The sequence below is a fragment of the Bombina bombina genome, chromosome 1 (genome assembly GCF_027579735.1).
Source record: "Bombina bombina isolate aBomBom1 chromosome 1, aBomBom1.pri, whole genome shotgun sequence".
In the NCBI taxonomy this organism is placed as follows: domain Eukaryota; kingdom Metazoa; phylum Chordata; class Amphibia; order Anura; family Bombinatoridae; genus Bombina; species Bombina bombina.
Window position 1 is genome coordinate 787899360 of NC_069499.1, and position 18364 is coordinate 787917723.

Below are 18364 nucleotides of genomic sequence, written 5' to 3' on the forward strand. Positions count from 1 at the left end.
TCCCTTGGTTGCAATACTGTTGCTGGTTAGTGGGAGGGGATGTACTTACCAAATTTAAGTGAAATGAGAAGGCCTCTCTTCCTCTTTTCTTCCTGGGTCCCCGTGGAGAACTTGGACCCTCCCTCTCTCCCTCTGTTTTTTATATAAAAAAAGAAGAAGACAAAAACCTGAAAGAGATATTGAAGGGAAGTGATGTTCGGTTTGTGGTGACAATAGAGGAAAATGGCTTCCATAGGGTTGTTGGCCTAGCTGTTGGCGGAGATAGGGTTAGTTGGCCTAATCCTAGTAAGCCCTCAGCCCTTAGTTTAGTGCACTAACTGTGGAATAGTCTGCTGTACCTTGGTGCCTTATAGGTTGGCGTTGATACATCAGTTTATCACCTAGCAGTGGGGGGTCATGGTCCAATTTTTTAAATACAAGGTTTGCAGGGGTGACAATTAAGCTAATGGGTAGGGTGATGATTCCAGGTTGTGCCATAGGGGTTCCCGCCCCGCTCGCCGGCTGGCTGAAGAACCCTTAGAGCGCCTGGTACTAGATGTTGGGGGCATGATCTAGGTCAGTCTATGTGTAAACAGGGCCCTGACCTCTAGCTGTATGGGGTTTTGATATGGCCTCATATGCAGCCACCTCTATTTATGTGACATCAAGAATTGTTTTGTTTATTTGGCTTTTTACTTGTTTAAATAAACATAACCACATAAAATGGTCTTATATCCACCTCCATGTGTCTGTCTTTAATTATAAGGTTGTTGTTAGTTTAGTTAATTGTTAATGGTGTGGAATGCCACAAATGAGAACTTAGCCCTCAAGTGTGAAGAGCTGTTGCTGTGCTGAAGGTGCCACTATCAGTAGTAAAATATAGGCAAGTAGGCAAATATAGCAATCTATTTTTTGTTTTACCCCAGGCACAATATGCTGCATAATATCACATTTTATATAAAAAATTATCATTGGCAAAGGTTCATAAGGATTTGTGGTGGTGTATGAGTTTATCGTAACATAAAAATACAAAAATGATAACAAAATTGAAAACTGCAGCTAAATGCAAGTTTTTAAAAATATAAAAGTTGTTGAAGATATGTTTTGATACAGGTATATACATTTTAATTTAAAGACAGTTGCTGATCTGAAATGCTGTTTATTCTCTGTGCTGATTTGTACATTAAAATTATTTATAAAGTGTAAGCTTGTTCTAAAGGCTTACAGTAAAGGTTAGCCTTGTCCATAAGGCACAGATAAGGTTTCATCTGTCAAAATCTGAACATCTGGATCAATTGGTTAAAAAAGCAAAAACATATATGTAATGGTTTATTGGAGAACTACACTTAGGAATAAAGAACACAGCCAATGTGAAAGCATAACATCATCAAACAATTATACATTTTAAGCCTATATAGGGCCAGTAAGCAGACAGAATTTTAGTGGCATAGTTGTTGCAAGGAGAGGGACAAAGCATACAGAGCACAGCAGTAATCTCTGTAAATGTGATGACATGCTCATAATAACTCGTAGGAAACTGACATTCAAGGGATTTATAGGATGGCTGTGAAGATTTGAGACTGGTTTCTCTTCAAGTAGTAAAAAGGGGTAAGCTTCAAATGATACATAACTATGTATCTAATTTATACCTGCATAAAAGGAACTTTGAAAGGAAGTGCCCAACATATTGCTTTAACATGTTTTCATCTACTTAACTGTGAAGGGCTCCAATACTTCTACATATGTGAATTTATGTGTTTATATGTGTAAATATATATATATCTTTATTTGTGTATATATGTCTGCAAATACATATATACACATATAAATATATAAATACATATGTATGTATGTATATATATATATATATATATATATATATATATATATATATATATATATATATATATATATATATATATATATATATATATATATATATATATATATATATATATATACAGTATATAGTCATGGCCAAAAATATTGGCACCCCTGCATTTCTCTCAGATAATGCACCACTTCGCCCAGAAAATTGTTGCAATTACAAATGTTTAGGCATTCTCTCATGTTTATTTATTTTGTTTGTATTGGTATGACACAAAAAAGTGGAGAAACAAAGCCAAATCTGACACATTCCACGCAAAACTCCAAAAAGGAACTGGACAAAATTATTGGCACCTTCTCAAAATTGTAAGAAATAATTGCATTCCAAGTTTGTGATGCTCCTGTAATTTGTAACTAAACTCACCTGTATCAATCAACAGGTGCTGACAATATAGAAATCACACTGGCATTCAGTTAAAATGGTGAAAAATGTACTCAACCTTTCCCTTGTGTGTCTCACTGAGGCATGGAGAATAGAAAGAGCAGCAAAGAATTGTCTGAGGATTTGAGAGCAAAAATTGTGGACAAAGCATGGACGATCTCAAGATTACAAGTCCATCCCCAGAGATCGTAATGTTCCTTTTTCCACTGTGCACAACATTGTCAAGAAGTTTACAGCCCATGGCACTGTAGCTAATCTCCCTGGACGTGGATAAAAGAGAACAAATGATCAAAGATTGCAACAAAGTATTGTTCGAATGGTGGATAAAGAACCTCAATCAACTTCCAGACAAATTCAAGCTGACCTTCAGGCACAGGGTATACATTTTTCAGCTCACACTATACGTCGCCATCTGAATGAAAAGGAACACTATGGTAGGAGACCCAGGAGGACCTCACTGCTGACACAGAAACATAAAAAAGCCAGATTTTAGTTTGCCAAAACTTACCTGAGGAAGCCAAAATCCTTTTGGAAGAATGTGCTGTGGACAGACGAAACAAAATTACAGATTTTTGGTAAAACCCACAGTTCTACTGTTTTTAAAGAAATGAATACAGTCCCTACAGTCAAACATGGTGGGGGTTCAATGATATTTGCTTTGCTGCTTCAGGCACTGGATGTCTTGACTTTGTGCATGGCATTATGAAATCTGAAGAATACCAAAGCATTCTGTGGTGCAATGTAGGGCCCAGTGTCAGAAAGCTGGGTCTCCGTCAGAGGTCATGGGTCTTACAGCAGGACAATGACCCATTGTACATGTCAAAAGCACCCAGAAATGGTTTAAGACAAAGTGCTGGAGAGTACTGAACTGACCAGCAATGAGTCTAGATCTCAATCCCATAGAGCACCCGTGGAGAGATCTCAAAACAGCAGTTGGGAAAAGGAACCCTTCCAATCTGAGAGACCTGGAGCAGTTGTTGAAAGAAAAGTGGTCCAAAATTTCAGTAGAGAAGTGTAAGAAACTTATTGATGGTTACAGGAAGCAATTGATTTCAGTTCTTTTTTCCAAGGGGTGTGCTATCAAATATTAAATTGAGGGTGCCAATAATTGTGTCCAGTCCATTTTTGGAGTTTTGTGTGGAATGTGTCAGATTTGGCTTTTTTCTCTCCACTTTTTTTGTGTCATACCAATACAAACAAAATAAATAAACATGAGAATGCCTAAAAATTCCTAATTGCAACAATTTTCTTGGTGAAGTGGTGTATTCTGACAGAAATTCAGGGGTGCCAATATTTTTGGCTATGACTGTGTGTGTGTGTGTATATATATATATATATATATATATATATATATATATATATATATATATATATATATATATATATATATATATACATACATACATACATACATACATACATACATACATACACACACACACACACACACACACACACACACACACATATACATCTATGTTATAGCCATTTGCCTGCCCTTTTTAGATATACTGTATATATACATGCATATAGAGTACATCTTTAGACATGTAACACTTGAGACCTCATAACTTTGAGCCTTTATAACAACTTTTGTGTGCAATATTTTTTTGCACACATTAATGATTTAATGTAATGATTTTTATTAGATAGTGTTATTATGAGTGTAACTGTACTTTGTAATGTATTTTTGTTGTGTTTTGTGCAAACAATTAGAGCTAACGGTCGTCATTCTAGCGTAAATCGCAATTGCTCTCAAGAGATCGTGTTTACTTTCAACTTGTAATACCAATGGTAAGCCCGAAAAGCACAAACCCCCAAGATAATTCCTTTATTGCTTGCGCTCCATTCGTAATCTGGCCCATTATTGGCCAGATTACATGTGGAGCATTATTTAATGCTCCCGCTCAATCATTAATTATGTTAAAAGTAAGCTTTTTGCTCACGTCTGTTTGTGCTCGTATTATGAGTTAAAAGAAAACTGTATTAGCTTGCCCGCTATCCCGACAAGCACAAAAGCCAAACTTAGAATATCAACGGGCACAAAAACCTATTCCCCTATTGAAGTCAATGGAGCAAAAAAATGAGGAAAAAAACACCCAGCTCGTGCGCAAACCCAATCGCATATTCTCATGTGTGCTAACCCAACATAAAATTATAAATATTTCACATTCCAATGTTCTTCACATAGAATAATATGTTTTGTTTATTCCTAAATACATATTTCTACATATATCTGATGGTATTTTGGTACAATATATATTTATACCTATACAGGTATGTGATTATATATAGGTATAGTTATATACAGATATATATATAGGAATATCTATTTAGAAATACTTAGAACATATTCTGTTATGTGCAGAACATTGGAATGTGAAATATTTAAGGTAAATACACAGTTAAACCCTTTATTAAAACTGAATATTGCATAAATATGTTTTTTCATGTTTTCATCTACTTAACTGCAAAGGCCTCCAATGCACGCAATGTGTGTCTATATATGTGTACATATGTATTTATGTGTTTATATATGTCTGTAAATACATATATAAACATATAAATACATACGTACACATATATAAACATGTATGTATGTTCATATATATTTATACATCCATGTACATCTATGTTAAAGCCCTTTGCCTGCCTTTTTTTCCTAATACCTCAAATCTTTGAGTTCTAATAACTTTTCGTGCAATATTTTTGTAATAATTTTTATAAGATTGTGTTATTATGAGTGTTACTGTACTGTAATGTTTTTTTTTATGTGTTTTGTGCAATTTTTTTTTTTTGTGAAACAGTTAACTAGAGATCTGAGGATGCGATAATCCTTCTAGAGTAAATTGTGATTGCGCTTAAGCAATTGTGTTTACTGTCAACTTGAATTACTGTTCGTTAACGCACGGAGCGTGACGATTGGGACCGGAAGTGGCTGGAAGTGCCATCACCGCTAAATTCTTCTGAGATCCTGACACGATTCACTAGCCTATGCTGGCTTCATCAGAGGTACAATCCTCTTCCATCCTCATCCTATTTATATCCAAAATGCTCCAAAATGGGTGGGGTTTAATATCCTAGTGTTAAAGGGACAGTCTACACCAGAATTTGTGTTGTTTAAAAAGGTAGATAATCCCTTTATTACCTATTCCCTAGTTTTGCACAACCAACACAGTTATATAAATACAATTTTTACCTCTGTGATTATCTTGTATCTAATCCTCTGCAAACTGCCCCCTTATTTCAGTTCTTTTGACAGACATCCATTTTAGCCAATCAGAGCTGGCTCACCTGAACTCCACGTGCATGAGCACATTGTTATCTATATGACACACATGAACTAACACCCTCTAGTGGTGAAAAACTGTCAAAATGCCCTGAGAGAAGAGGCGGCCTTCAAAGGCTTAGAAATTAGCATATGAACCTCCTAGGTTTAGCTTTCAACTAAGAATATAAAGAGAGCAAAGCAAAATTGGTAATAAAAGTAAATTTGAAAATTATATTCTCTACCTTTTATTTTGGACTTGACTGTCCTTTTAATGTAATTTTCTGTCGGCATTAAAACATTTTAAAGAATTTGAAAAATGGCCTATAAAAGAATTTATTCTATGCATGGTAGATAAATATAAACAGATTTTTATGTATTGTTTTTTTTTTGTTTTGTTTTTAAAAGGACAAGAAAAAATATATTAAATGATTTGTTTTTTAAATGTAAGAAATACAAAACACATATGTATATACACATTTGAAAAGTATAAACATATATGTGATGCACATAAAAAAATGAATATAAATAAACAAAGGTAATTAAAACATATATTTGATGTGTCATAGAAATGCTGCTAGATCTACTTCTTTATTTGATGCTTTGGATTTCCTTGTACCAAGAAGATGGATCTAATACATTTCTTTTCATAGTTCTAGAAGTCTTTTGCTTCCCAAACTTGCTGGTAGGGTATTTGTTCAATGGTTTTAATTTTTAAATCATTAGGATTTTTATTATGATATTTTTCAATATGATCTTTTAGGCCATATTCTCAATCCTCTTCTCTGATGGTTTTAATATGCTCTAGTTTTTAGAATGTAGAACTTTCCCCAATTGCATTCCAATTCTACTTTACAGTTTATATAGGATGTTATAGGAATCTTATTATTATCATCCTTTATTATCCATTTATTGCAATCTGTTTTTGCTTGTGTGGCTGCAACAAACACAATTTTTTTCTGACACATTTGAAAAACCTTTTGATTGAATTTGTTTCTTATTTTGTGCCCATAGCTGTACCAATTTTTTTGCAAATAGATAGATCTATTGAATTAAAAATATTTTTTTGTTAGTATGAATTCTATAGCTTGTCCTATGAAGTTTACTTGATCTTTGTTTAGCTGTTGTATGTTCTCCAAATATTCTTTTGTAGATTCTATACCCTTTCCATGTGGAATTGAAGTATACAGAGAAGAAACATTGAGTGTTGCAAAAGAAAACATATCCTCCCATTCTAATTCTGTAATTTGAGGAGAACGTGCAGAGTGTCTCTGATGTAAGACTTTAGAGTTGGTACTATTGGTTTTAGGAAATAATCTACATACTCTGATAGTCTGCTTGTTAGGCTGTTTATTCCTGATATAAGGCTAGATTATGAGTGGAGCGCTATTTATTGATCACTCTTGTGCGTTAACTCCGCTATAAGTAGGCTTTTTTTCATTAGTCGGGTAGCTTGCAGATTACAACTGTATATAATATATATATATATATATATATATATATATATATATATATATATATATATATATATATTATAGGTAGGGAAAGGGAGACCAGTCAAAACTTTAAATATAGAACTCTACATCGAGCTAAAAATCAATGCTCAGGTGAATGTAAAACCTTATATGATGGAAAAAAAACGGTGTGCAGACCCTTAAACTAATTATACATTCACAATATAAAGTTAGATAGAATAACAATCATAATTAGGTTGTTATTAGGAAAGACAGGGATTTCAGCACAGCCTTTTTTAATATAAATGCTAAGCAAGTGCAAAGCTCCACATTCAGAGGTATGTGAAGACTATTCTCATCATCCACAGACTTCTAGGGCATACAACGAGTGACTAATTGTATTAAACAAGACACATGAACCAAATAAAGAAGTACTGATAGACTTAATGCTTGAAACAGTCTTTGCTGTCAAAATGTATTTTATATTTTGCATTAGGTTTGCTGAAAAAGTTGGAAACTGTAAAGGGTATGAACTGACAACACCTCCACTAGAGGGTGGTTACGTACTAGACATAAAATTAGCCACCATAGTGAACCTTGAGGATCTATGTCAGTAGAGACAAGCGTGTTAGAAACCTAAAACAAGCAGCATAAAGATATATAGAATATATAGAACAACTAAATTGTACGTAATGGAGCTATAAAGTAGCTCTTAGTATTGTGCACAATACGTTATTTGCAGATATATTTATGCAGTCATACCTTAATATTATGAAAACTGAGGAAACCCCTGTGATCTTTGCGGTCACGTGGGGGGTGAAACGCTCGTCAGCAGTGACGTACGAAGTGGAGGTGGACGTGTTTGCTTGACAGACCGCTGTGGCGTCCTCGCTGATTATGCCGGTTCGGTGGTGAAACAAAGATGCTGATCCAGCTTGCTTAACAACGGAATTGAGAAGCCTGTTTGCTTAAAAAATACGGTTGTATAATAAGCTGACTTTATAACTTTGATACTCCAGTCCGTTACCATACCCGGATTTCTGAGGGTGTTTGATGTACTAAATCGAAATACGGCACTGATCACCTGGATGTATCTAAGTCTTTCTGCTGGTGTTACTTATACACTACTTTAAGATAACAACAACTTTTGTGCAACCACTTCATTTCTGATATTGTATGATGTATACTATATGACAATGTATGATGCTACCTGCTTAATATAAGCTTTAAAAGACAAAACGACTCGTTTTGGGGCTGTCAAACATAGATCCAGATACTTTTATATTCATGACACCTGACACCTATTACTATACTGGTGGTTCCCGCTGAATACTGGAGTTGCTTTTCTCTTGTTAAGTGTATCCAGTCCACGGATCATCCATTACTTATGGAATATATTCTCCTTCCCAACAGGAAGCTGCAAGAGTCCACCCACAGCAAAGCTGCTATATAGCTCCTCCCCTAACTGCCATATTCAGTCATTCTCTTGCAAGCCTCAACATAGATAGGAGGTTGTGAGAGTCTGTGGTGCTTTCTACTTAGTTTATTCTTCAATCAAAAGTTTGTTATTTTTAAATGGCACCGGAGTGTGCTGTTTATCTCAGGCAGTATTTGGAAGAAGAATCTGCCTGCGTTTTTCTATGATCTTAGCAGACGTAACTAAGATCCATTTGCTGTTCTCACACATTCTGAGGAGTGAGGTACTTCAGAGGGGGAATGGCGTGCAGGTTTTCCTGCAGATAAGGTATGTGCAGTAAAATATTTTTCTAGGAATGGAATTGACTAAGAAAATACTGCTGATACCGAAGTAATGTAAGTAAAGCCTTAAATGCAGCGATAGCGACTGGTATCAGGCTTATTAATAGATATACATACTCTTGTAAAATGGTGTTTTAAAACGTTTGCTGGCATGTTTAATCGTTTTTTAACATATGTTTGGTGATAAAACTTATTGGGGCCTAAGTTTTTTCCACATGGCTGGCTTAAATTTTGCATAGAAACAGTTTCCTGAGGCTTTCCACTGTTATAGTATAAAAGTTACAGTTGGTGCAGTTAAAATTACAAACAGTGACATTCAGCTTCCCTCAGCAGTCCCCTGCATGCTATAGGACATCTCTGAAGGGCTCAAAAGGGCTTCAAAAGTAGGAGCTGTTATGACTGTTTAAAACATATTTTTGTTAATCTGTTTTTTGTATTAAGGGGTTAATCATCCATTTGCAAGTGGGTGCAATGCTCTGCTAACTTGTTACATACACTGTAAAAATTTTGTTAGTTTAACTGCCTTTTTTCACTGTTATTTCAAATTTTGGCAAAATTTGTTTCTCTTAAAGGCACAGTAACGTTTTATATATTTGCTTGTTAACTTGATTTAAAGTGTTTTCCAAGCTTACTAGTCTCATTATTAGTCTGTTCTAACATGTCTGACATAGATGAAGCTCTGTGTTCATTATGTTTTAAAGCCATGGTGGAACCCCATCTTAGAATGTGTACCAGATGTACTGATTTCATGTTAAACAATAAAGATCATTTTTTGTCTTTAAAAACATTATCACCAGAGGATTCTGTCGTGGGGGTAGTTATGCCGACTAACTCTCCCCACGTGTCAGACCTTTTGACTCCCGCTTTAGGGACTCACGCTCAAATGGCGCCAAGTACATCAAGGGCACCCATAGCGTTTCTTTACCAGGGGATTCTGTCGAGGGGAAAGTTATGCCGACTAACTCTCCCCACGTGTCAGACCCTTCGACTCCCGCTTCAGGGACTCACGCTCAAATGGCGCCAAGTACATCAAGGGCGCCCATAGCGTTTATTTTACAAGACATGGCAAAGGTGGTGAATAATATTCTGGCAGCAGTATTAGTCAGACTACCTGAAATTAAAGGAAAGCAGTTAGCTCTGGGGGTAGATACAGAGCATACAGACGCTTTAAGAACCATGTATGATACTACCTCACAATATGCTTAGTCTGTGGGTGATTTTTTTTTTTGACTCAGGGAAGATGATTTAACCTGATTCTGATATTTCTACATTTAAAATTTATGCTTGAGAACCTCCACTTGTTGCTCAGGGAGGCTTTGGCTGCTCTGAATGAATGTGTACAATCGCAGGGCCAGAGAAATTGTGTAGACTGGATAAATAATATGCAGTGCCGGTGTGTACTGATGTTTTTCCAATACCTAAAGAGGTTTACTAAAAAATTTTTTAATAAGGAATGGGATAGACCAGGTGTGCCGTTCTCTTCCCCTCCTATTTTTTAGAAGAATGTTTTCTAATAGTTACCACCACACGGGACTTCTGGCAGACAGTTCCTAAGGTGGAGAGAAGAGTTTCTACTCTAGCTAAGCGTACCACTACCTCTGACGAGGACAGTTGTGCTTTTTAGATCCAATGGATAAAAAATGTTTATTCAACAGGGTTTTATCCTGCAGCCCCTTGCATACATTGCTTCTGTCACTGCTGCTGCGGCGTTCTGGGTTGAGTCTCTTGATGAGGCTTTACAGTTAAGCGACTCCATTGGATGAATATATTTGACAAGCTTATGCTAGCCAATTCGTTTGTTTTCTGATGCCTTGTTCATTTGACTAGACTAACGGCTAAGAATTCTGTTTTTTACTATACTGGCGCGCAGAGCGCTATGGCTTATATCATGGTCAGCTGTTGTGACTTTAATAAATAAGCTACTTAACTTCCCTTCAAGGGGCAGACCCTATTCGGGCCTGGTTTGAAGGAGATTATTGCTTATATCACTGGAGGAAAAGGTCATGCCCTTCCTCAGGATAGGTCTAAATCAAGGGCAAAAAAAAAAAAAAAAAAGTCTAATTTTCGTACCTTTTAAAAACTTCAGGGCAGGTGTGGCATCCTCTTCCTCTAAGGCAAAACAAGAGGGAATTTTTGCTCAGTCCAAGGCGGTCTGGAGACAATCGGACCTGGAACAAAGATAAGCAGGCCAAGGAGCCTGCTGCTGCCTCTAAGGCAGCATGAAGGAACGGACCCCTATCCGGTAACGGATCCTATAGGGGGCAGACTTTCATTCTTTGCCCAGGCGTGGGCAAGAGATGCCCAGGATCCCTAGGCATTGGAATTTATATCCCAGAGATATCTTCTGGATTTCAAAGATTCCCCCCCAAAAAAAGGGGAGATTTCGCCTTTCACAATTATCTGCAAACCAGATAAAGAAGGAGGCATTCTTACATTGTGTACGAGATCCATCCAGTTCCAAAAGAGGAACAGGGACAGAGTTTTTACTCAAATCTGTTTGTGGTTCCCAAGGAGAGGGAACCTTCAGACCTATTTTGGATCTAAAGATCTTAAACAAATTCCTCAGAATTCCGTCATTTAAGATGGAAACTATTCGTACCATCTTAACTATGATCCAGGAGAGTCAATAGAGGACTACAATGGATTTGAAGGATGCTTATCCTCACATTGTGATGCATAAAGATCACCATCGTTTTTCAGGTTTACCTTTCTAGACAGGCATTACCAGTTTGTAGCTCTTTCCTTTGGGATATCTACAGCCCCAAGAATCTTTATGGAGGTTCTGGGGTCGCTTTGGCGGTCCTTAGACCGCGGGGCATAGAAGTGGCCCCTTATTTAGACGACATCCTGATACAGGCGTCAAACATCCAAATTGCCCAGTCTCATACGGACGTAGTACTGGCATTTCTGAGATCACATGGGTGGAAAGTGAACAAGGAAAGAGTTCTCTATCCCCAATCTCAAGGGTTTCCCTCCTAGGGACTCTGATAGATTCTGTAGAAATGAAAATTTACCTGACAGAGTCCAGGTTGTCAAAGTTTCTAAATTTCTGCCGTGTTTTTTTCATCCCATCCGCGCCCTTCGGTGGCTCAGTACATTAATGAAATCGGCTTAATGGTAGCAGCAAGGGACATAGTACCGTTTGCACGTCTACATTTCAGACCGCTGCAACTATGCATGCTCAGTCAGAGGAACGGGGATTACACAGATTTGTCCCCCTGTTAAACCTGGACCAAGAGACCAGAGATTCTCTTCTCTGGTGACTATGTCGGGTCCATCTGTCCAAGGGTATGACCTTCCGCAGGTCAGATGGGACAATTGTTACAATAGATGCCAGCCTTTTAGGTTGGGATGCAGTCTGGAACTCCCTGAAGGCTCAGGGATAGTGGACTTAGGAGGAGACCCTCCTTCTAATGAATATTCTGGAACTGGGAGTGATATTCCATGCTCTTCAGACTTGGCCTCAGTTAGCAACTCTGAGGTACATCATACTCAGTCGGACAATATACACGACTGTGGCTTACATCAGCCATCAAGGGGGAACAGAAGTTCCCTAGCGATGTTAGAAGTCTTACAATAATTCACTGGACAGAGACTCATTCTTGTCTATCAGCTATCCATATCCCAGGTGTTGAGAACTGGGAGGTGGATTTTCTAAGTCGTCAGACTTTTCTTCCGGGGGAGTGGGATTTCCTCCGGAGGTCAAGACCAAGCAGGAGAGGGCTTTGGTGTTTTTGACAGCGCCTGCGTAGCCACGCAGGACCTGGTATGCAGATCTGGTGGACATGTCATCCTTTCCATCACGGTCTCTGCTTCAGAGACAGGTCCCTCTACCTCAGGGTCCTTTCAACCATCTAAATAGAATCAATCTGAGATGGACTGAATGGAGACTGAACGCTTGATGTTATCAAAGCATGGCTTCTCCGAGTCAGTCATTGATACCTTAATACAGACATGAAAGCCTGTCTCTAGGAAAATTGAACATAGATATGGTGTAAATATCTGATTGTTATGAATCCAAGGGTTACTCATGGAGTAAAGTCTGGATTCCCAGGATATTATCTTTTCTCCAAGATGTTTTTGAGAAAAGGGTTGTCAGCTAATTCCTTAAAAGGGGACAGATTTTTACTCTGTCTATTTTTTTGCACAAGCGTTTGGCAGGTATTCTAGACATTCAGGCATTTGGTCAGGCTTTGGTTAGATCCAAGCCTGTGTTTAAAACTGTTGCTCCGCCATGGAGCTTAAACCTGATTCTTAAGGTTCTTCAAGAAGTTCCGTTTGAACCTTTTTTGTTCCATAGATATCAATCTTTATCTTGGAAAGTTCCTTTTGGGTAGCTAATTCCTCGACTCGTAGAGTCTGCAAGTTATCTGTGTTACAATGTGATTCTCCTTATCTGGTCCTTCGTACGGATAAGGTAGTCCTGCGTACCAACCTGGGTTTTTTCCTAAGGTGGTATCTAACAAGTACATCACTCAAGAGATAGTTGTTCCATGCTTGTATCCTAATCCTTCCTCAAAGAAGGAACGTCTATTACACAATATTGGACGTGGTTTGTGCTTTAAAGTTTTACTTACAAGCTACTACAGTTTTCATCAAACGTTCACCTTGTTTGTTGTCTATTCTGGACAGAGGAGAGGTCAAAAGACTTCAGCAGCCTCTCTGTCTTTTTGGTTAAAAAGCATAATTCATTTAGCTTATGAGACTGCTGGACAGCAGCCTCCTGAAGGGATTACAGCTCATTCTACTAGAGCTGTGGTTTTCACTTGGGCCTTTTTTAAATGTGGCTTCTGTTGAACAGATTTACAAGACGGAGTCTTGGTCTGCGCTTCATACTTTTCAAATTTAACAAATTTGATACCTTGCTTCTTCGGAGGCTATTTTTGGGAGAAAGGGTTTTTTACAGGCAGTGGTAACTTCCGTTTAAGTACCTGCCTTGTCCCTCCCATCATCCGTGTACTTTAGCTTTGGTATTGGTATTCCATAAGTAATGGATGATCCGTGGACTGGATACACTTAACAAGAGAAAACATAATTTATGCTTACCTGATAAATTTATTTCTCTTGTAGTGTATCCAGTCCACGGCCCGCCCTGTCACTTTAAGGCAGGTATTTTTTTCATTTGAACTACAGTCACCACTGCACCCTATGGTTTTTCCTTTCTCTGCATGTTTTCGGTCGAATGACTGAATATGGCAGTTAGGGGAGGAGCTATATAGCAGCTTTGCTGTGGGTGGACTCTTGCAGCTTCCTGTTGGGAAGGAGAATATATTCCATAAGTAATGGATGATCCGTGGACTGGATACACTACAAGAGAAATAAATTTATCAGGTAAGCATAAATTATGTTTTTTCACCCCCATAGTCCTTTGTTGTCTTGCCACAATATCAGTATTAAGATAACTGTATGTTCAAATCTAAGCTGTTAGAACACAGTTAGACTGTATCCTGGGGTTGTTAAACATAGATCCAGAACAAATTTTCATGACACCAGAGACCTCTTATTATATTGGTGGTGCCCGCTGATACTGGAGTTGTTTTTCATCCCCCATAGTCTACTCTGTTTTTTGTCATAATATTAAGGTATGACTGCATAAATATATCTGCAAATAACGTATTGTGCACAATACTAAGAGCTACTTTATAGCTCCATTATGTACGATTTAGTTGTTCTATATATTCTATATATCTTTATGCTGCTTGTTTTAGGTTTCTAACACGCTTGTCTCTACTGACATAGATCCTCAAGGATCACTATGGTGGCTAATTTTACGTCTAGTACGTAACCACCCTCTAGTGGAGGTGTTGTCAGTTCATAACCTTTACAGTTTCCAACTTTTTCAGCAAACCTAATGCAAAATATAAAATACATTTTGACAGCAAAGACTGTTTCAAGCATTACTTCTATCAGTACTTCTTTATTTGGTTCATGTGTCTTGTTTAATACAATTAGTCACTCGTTGTATGCCCTAGAAGTCTGTGGATGATGAGAATAGTCTTTACATACCGCTGAATGTGGAGATTTGCACTTGCTTAGCATTTATATTAAAAAAGGCTGTGCTGAAATCCCTGTCTATCCTAATAACAACCTAATTATGGTTGTTATTCTATCTAACTTTATATTGTGAATGTGTATATATATATATATATATATATTTTTTTTTTTTTATTTTTTTATTATTATTATACTTTATTTATGAAGCACCAACATATTCTGCAGTGCTGTCCATAGGTACAATTCATTTAAATAAAACAATGATATAAAACTTTAAAGAAACAGGACAAAATTTACAAACACATACAGGAGGAATTGAGGGCACTATTCCTGTCGAAACTACAATCTATAAATATATATTCAGATACTGTACATATACATTTTTCTTCTATGTGAAGAACATTGGAATGCTAAATATGAATAACTACATTCAGCTTTAGCGCAGTTGGTCTTATACGGTGTTGGGTTAGCACGCGAGCAATAAGTGTTAGGGTTTTTGTTGAACAGCACACCCCATTGAAGTCCTGAAGTGGACTCGCTCTCAAGAAGTTCTTTCAAATTGTAATATGCTTCCTAACCCGCCAGCAATAAATGTTTTCTTTGAGTGGTTAGCATGTGAGCAAGTGATGCCTGATGAAACAGTTTTACTGAGAAACGCGTTGCATTGTTTCTCTGCTTGTCCAAGCTTTTATTGGCACAAATATGAGTTGCGTATTTTATAATTTTTAATAAATTTGTTTTTAACTTTACCAACTCTAAGTGTCTTGTATAGCTTGGAGCTACGCTACTATCAGGGCATGTATCCCTGACCCCAGTATCCTTCCTTTATACCCTATTGGTATATACACTGGGTTTGATGATCCCCTGCACTCTGGAGTTGTCCTTGATCAGCTAGCTGGACTGCTGCAGAAATCCAGCCTGTCTCTATGGGCATGACTGATTGCCTTTCATACAAGTGAGTACCCTGTGTTCATTACTTGTCAGAAGCTCCCAAGATTCACCATTGATCTGCACCATTGGCGCCTCTTTCTATTGTCTTCTTCTAAAAGAAATGTATTTAGCATGCCACTTGTAATCTCTAGACTGTGTTAAAAAAACTAGTGATTGACTAAAGCTCTTGAGTGTTACAGAAAGCTACTTATTAACTAATGCTCTAGATTGTTACCTAAAGGTAATGATTGACATACTTTAGAGTGTTACAGAAAGTTAGTGTTTGATTAAAGCTCTAGAGTTTTACGGAAAGCTAGTGATTGACTGAAGCTATAGTGGCCTATCTATCAAGCTCCGAATGGAGCTTGACGGCCCGTGTTTCTGGCGAGTCTTCAGACTCACCAGAAACAGCAGTTATGAAGCAGTGGTCACAAAGACCGCTGCTCCATAACCTGTCCGCCTGCTCTGAGCAGGCCGACAGACATCGACGGAAATCAACCCGATCGAGTACGATCGGGTCGATTGACAACCCCCTACTGGCGGCCCATTGGCCGCGAGTCTGCAGGGGGCGGTGTTGCACCAGCAGCTCCTGTGAGCTGCTGGTGCAATGCTAAATACTGAGAGCGTATTGCTCTCCGTATTCAGCGAGGTCTAGCGGAAATGATCCACACTGTCAGATCAGGTCCGCCAGACCTAGTTAAATAGAGGCCATAGAGTGTAACATAATGCTAGTGGTTGGCTAAAGCTTTAGTGTTACATAAAGTTATTGACTGACTAAAACTCTAGAGTGTTATAGAAAACTAGTGATTGACTAAAGTTCTGGAGTGTTTTTTAATACTAGTGACTAACTAAAGCTGTAGAGTGTTAAAACAAAGCTAGTGACTAATTAAAGATCCAGAGTGTTACAGAAAAGAGTGTATTATAGGTGCCAGAGGCATGTTAAGAGCAGCCCAATCCTTACCTGTGGATCTGGAGAGGGGATATCAGGGCATCATAGTGGCTTATCTGCAAAAGTCAATGGTCATGCTAAATGGCCCTCAAATTAGCATGTTCCCAGACTTCTGCAGAGATAGCCTCACTGACTTTAGGGTGCCCTCGAATCCCCACCCCAGACCTACAGGTAAGGGTAGCATGACTTGGAGCCTGACAAGTGATTAACAAAAGCTTTAAAGTGTTACAGAAAGCTAGTGATTGACTAAAGCTTTAGAGTGTTACAGAAAGCTAGTGATTGACTAAAAGACTAGAGTATTATAAAAGTCCAGTGATTGACTAAAGCTCTAGAGTGTTATAGAAAGCTAGTGACTAACTAAAGCTCTAGAGTGTTACAGAAAACTAGTGATGGACTAAAGCTTTAGAGTGTTACAGAAAGCTAGTGATTGACTAAAGCTTTAGAGTGTTACAGAAAGCTAGTGATTGACTAAAGCTTTAGAGTGTAACAGAAAGCTAGTGATTGACTAAAGCTTTAGAGTGTAACAGAAAGCTAGTGATTGACTAAAGCTTTAGGACCAATTTACCATGATGTGAATGCAGCAGTTTCCGCGGTGGAAACAAAAGTTAAGAAGCAGCGATCATAAGACCACTGCTTCTTAACTCGTCCGCCACCTATGAGGTGGCGGATAGCAATCACCATGATCAGATATGATCGGGATGATTTCCAAACTTCAAAAAACTCCAGCCACCATATCAGTTAAAAGACCTTTATTTTCTTATCCTGGGTCCAAACATACAACGTTTCAAGCCAAGGGACATGACTAAGAGCCACATTGGCTTGAAACGTTGTATGTTTGGACCCAGGATAAGAAAATAAAGGTCTTTTAACTGATATGGTGGCTGGAGTTTTTTGAAGTTTGTGATTGAGCTGTGGACCTGGCAAGTCTGCTGCTCCGTGCCCCATAAGAGAAAAATTCAGGTGTGCTGTTTTCCACTTTTTGGATTTTGCGGGATGATTGACAACCTCTGCTAGCGCCAATTGGCCGCAAATGTGCAAGGGCGGCATTGTACAAGCATTTCACATGAAATGCTTGTGCAGAGATAAATGCTGACAGCTTATGCTGTTGGCATTTATCGATGTGGGGCGGACATGATCCGCTACAGTGGATCATGTCTGCCCGCACATTGATAAGTCGGCCCCGTGAATGCTTTAGAATGCTAGTGATTGACTAAAGCTTTAGAGTGTTAAAGAATGCTAGTGATTGACTAAAGCTTTAGGGGCCGAATTATCAAGCTCCGAATGGAGCTTGATGCCTCTGTTTCTGCTCGAGCCTTCAGGCTCGCCGGAAACAGCAGTTATGAAGCAGCTTCATAACTGATCCACTGCCTCTGAAGCTGCGGTCTTCAATCCGCCTAATCCTATATGACCGGTCTGAGTGACACCCCCCTGCTAGCATCTGCAGAGGGTGGCATTGCACAAGCAGTTCTGGTGAACTGCTTGTGCAATGATAAATGCTGACAGGAACAGAGTATCATGTCGGACAGACATTGATAAATTTGCCCCTTAGAGTGTTACAGAAAGCTAGTGACTGACTAAAGTTCTATAGTGTTACAGAAAACTAGTGATTGGCTAAAGCTCTAGACTGTTATAAAAAAACAGGCCTTTTATATTGTAGCAGTAGTAGTGAAAGATAACAAGCATGTAGGCAAATTTAATAGTTAAACAAATTAAAAAATAAAGTTTGTGCTCATAAATTTAATAAACAGTTTTGCATTTCCTTA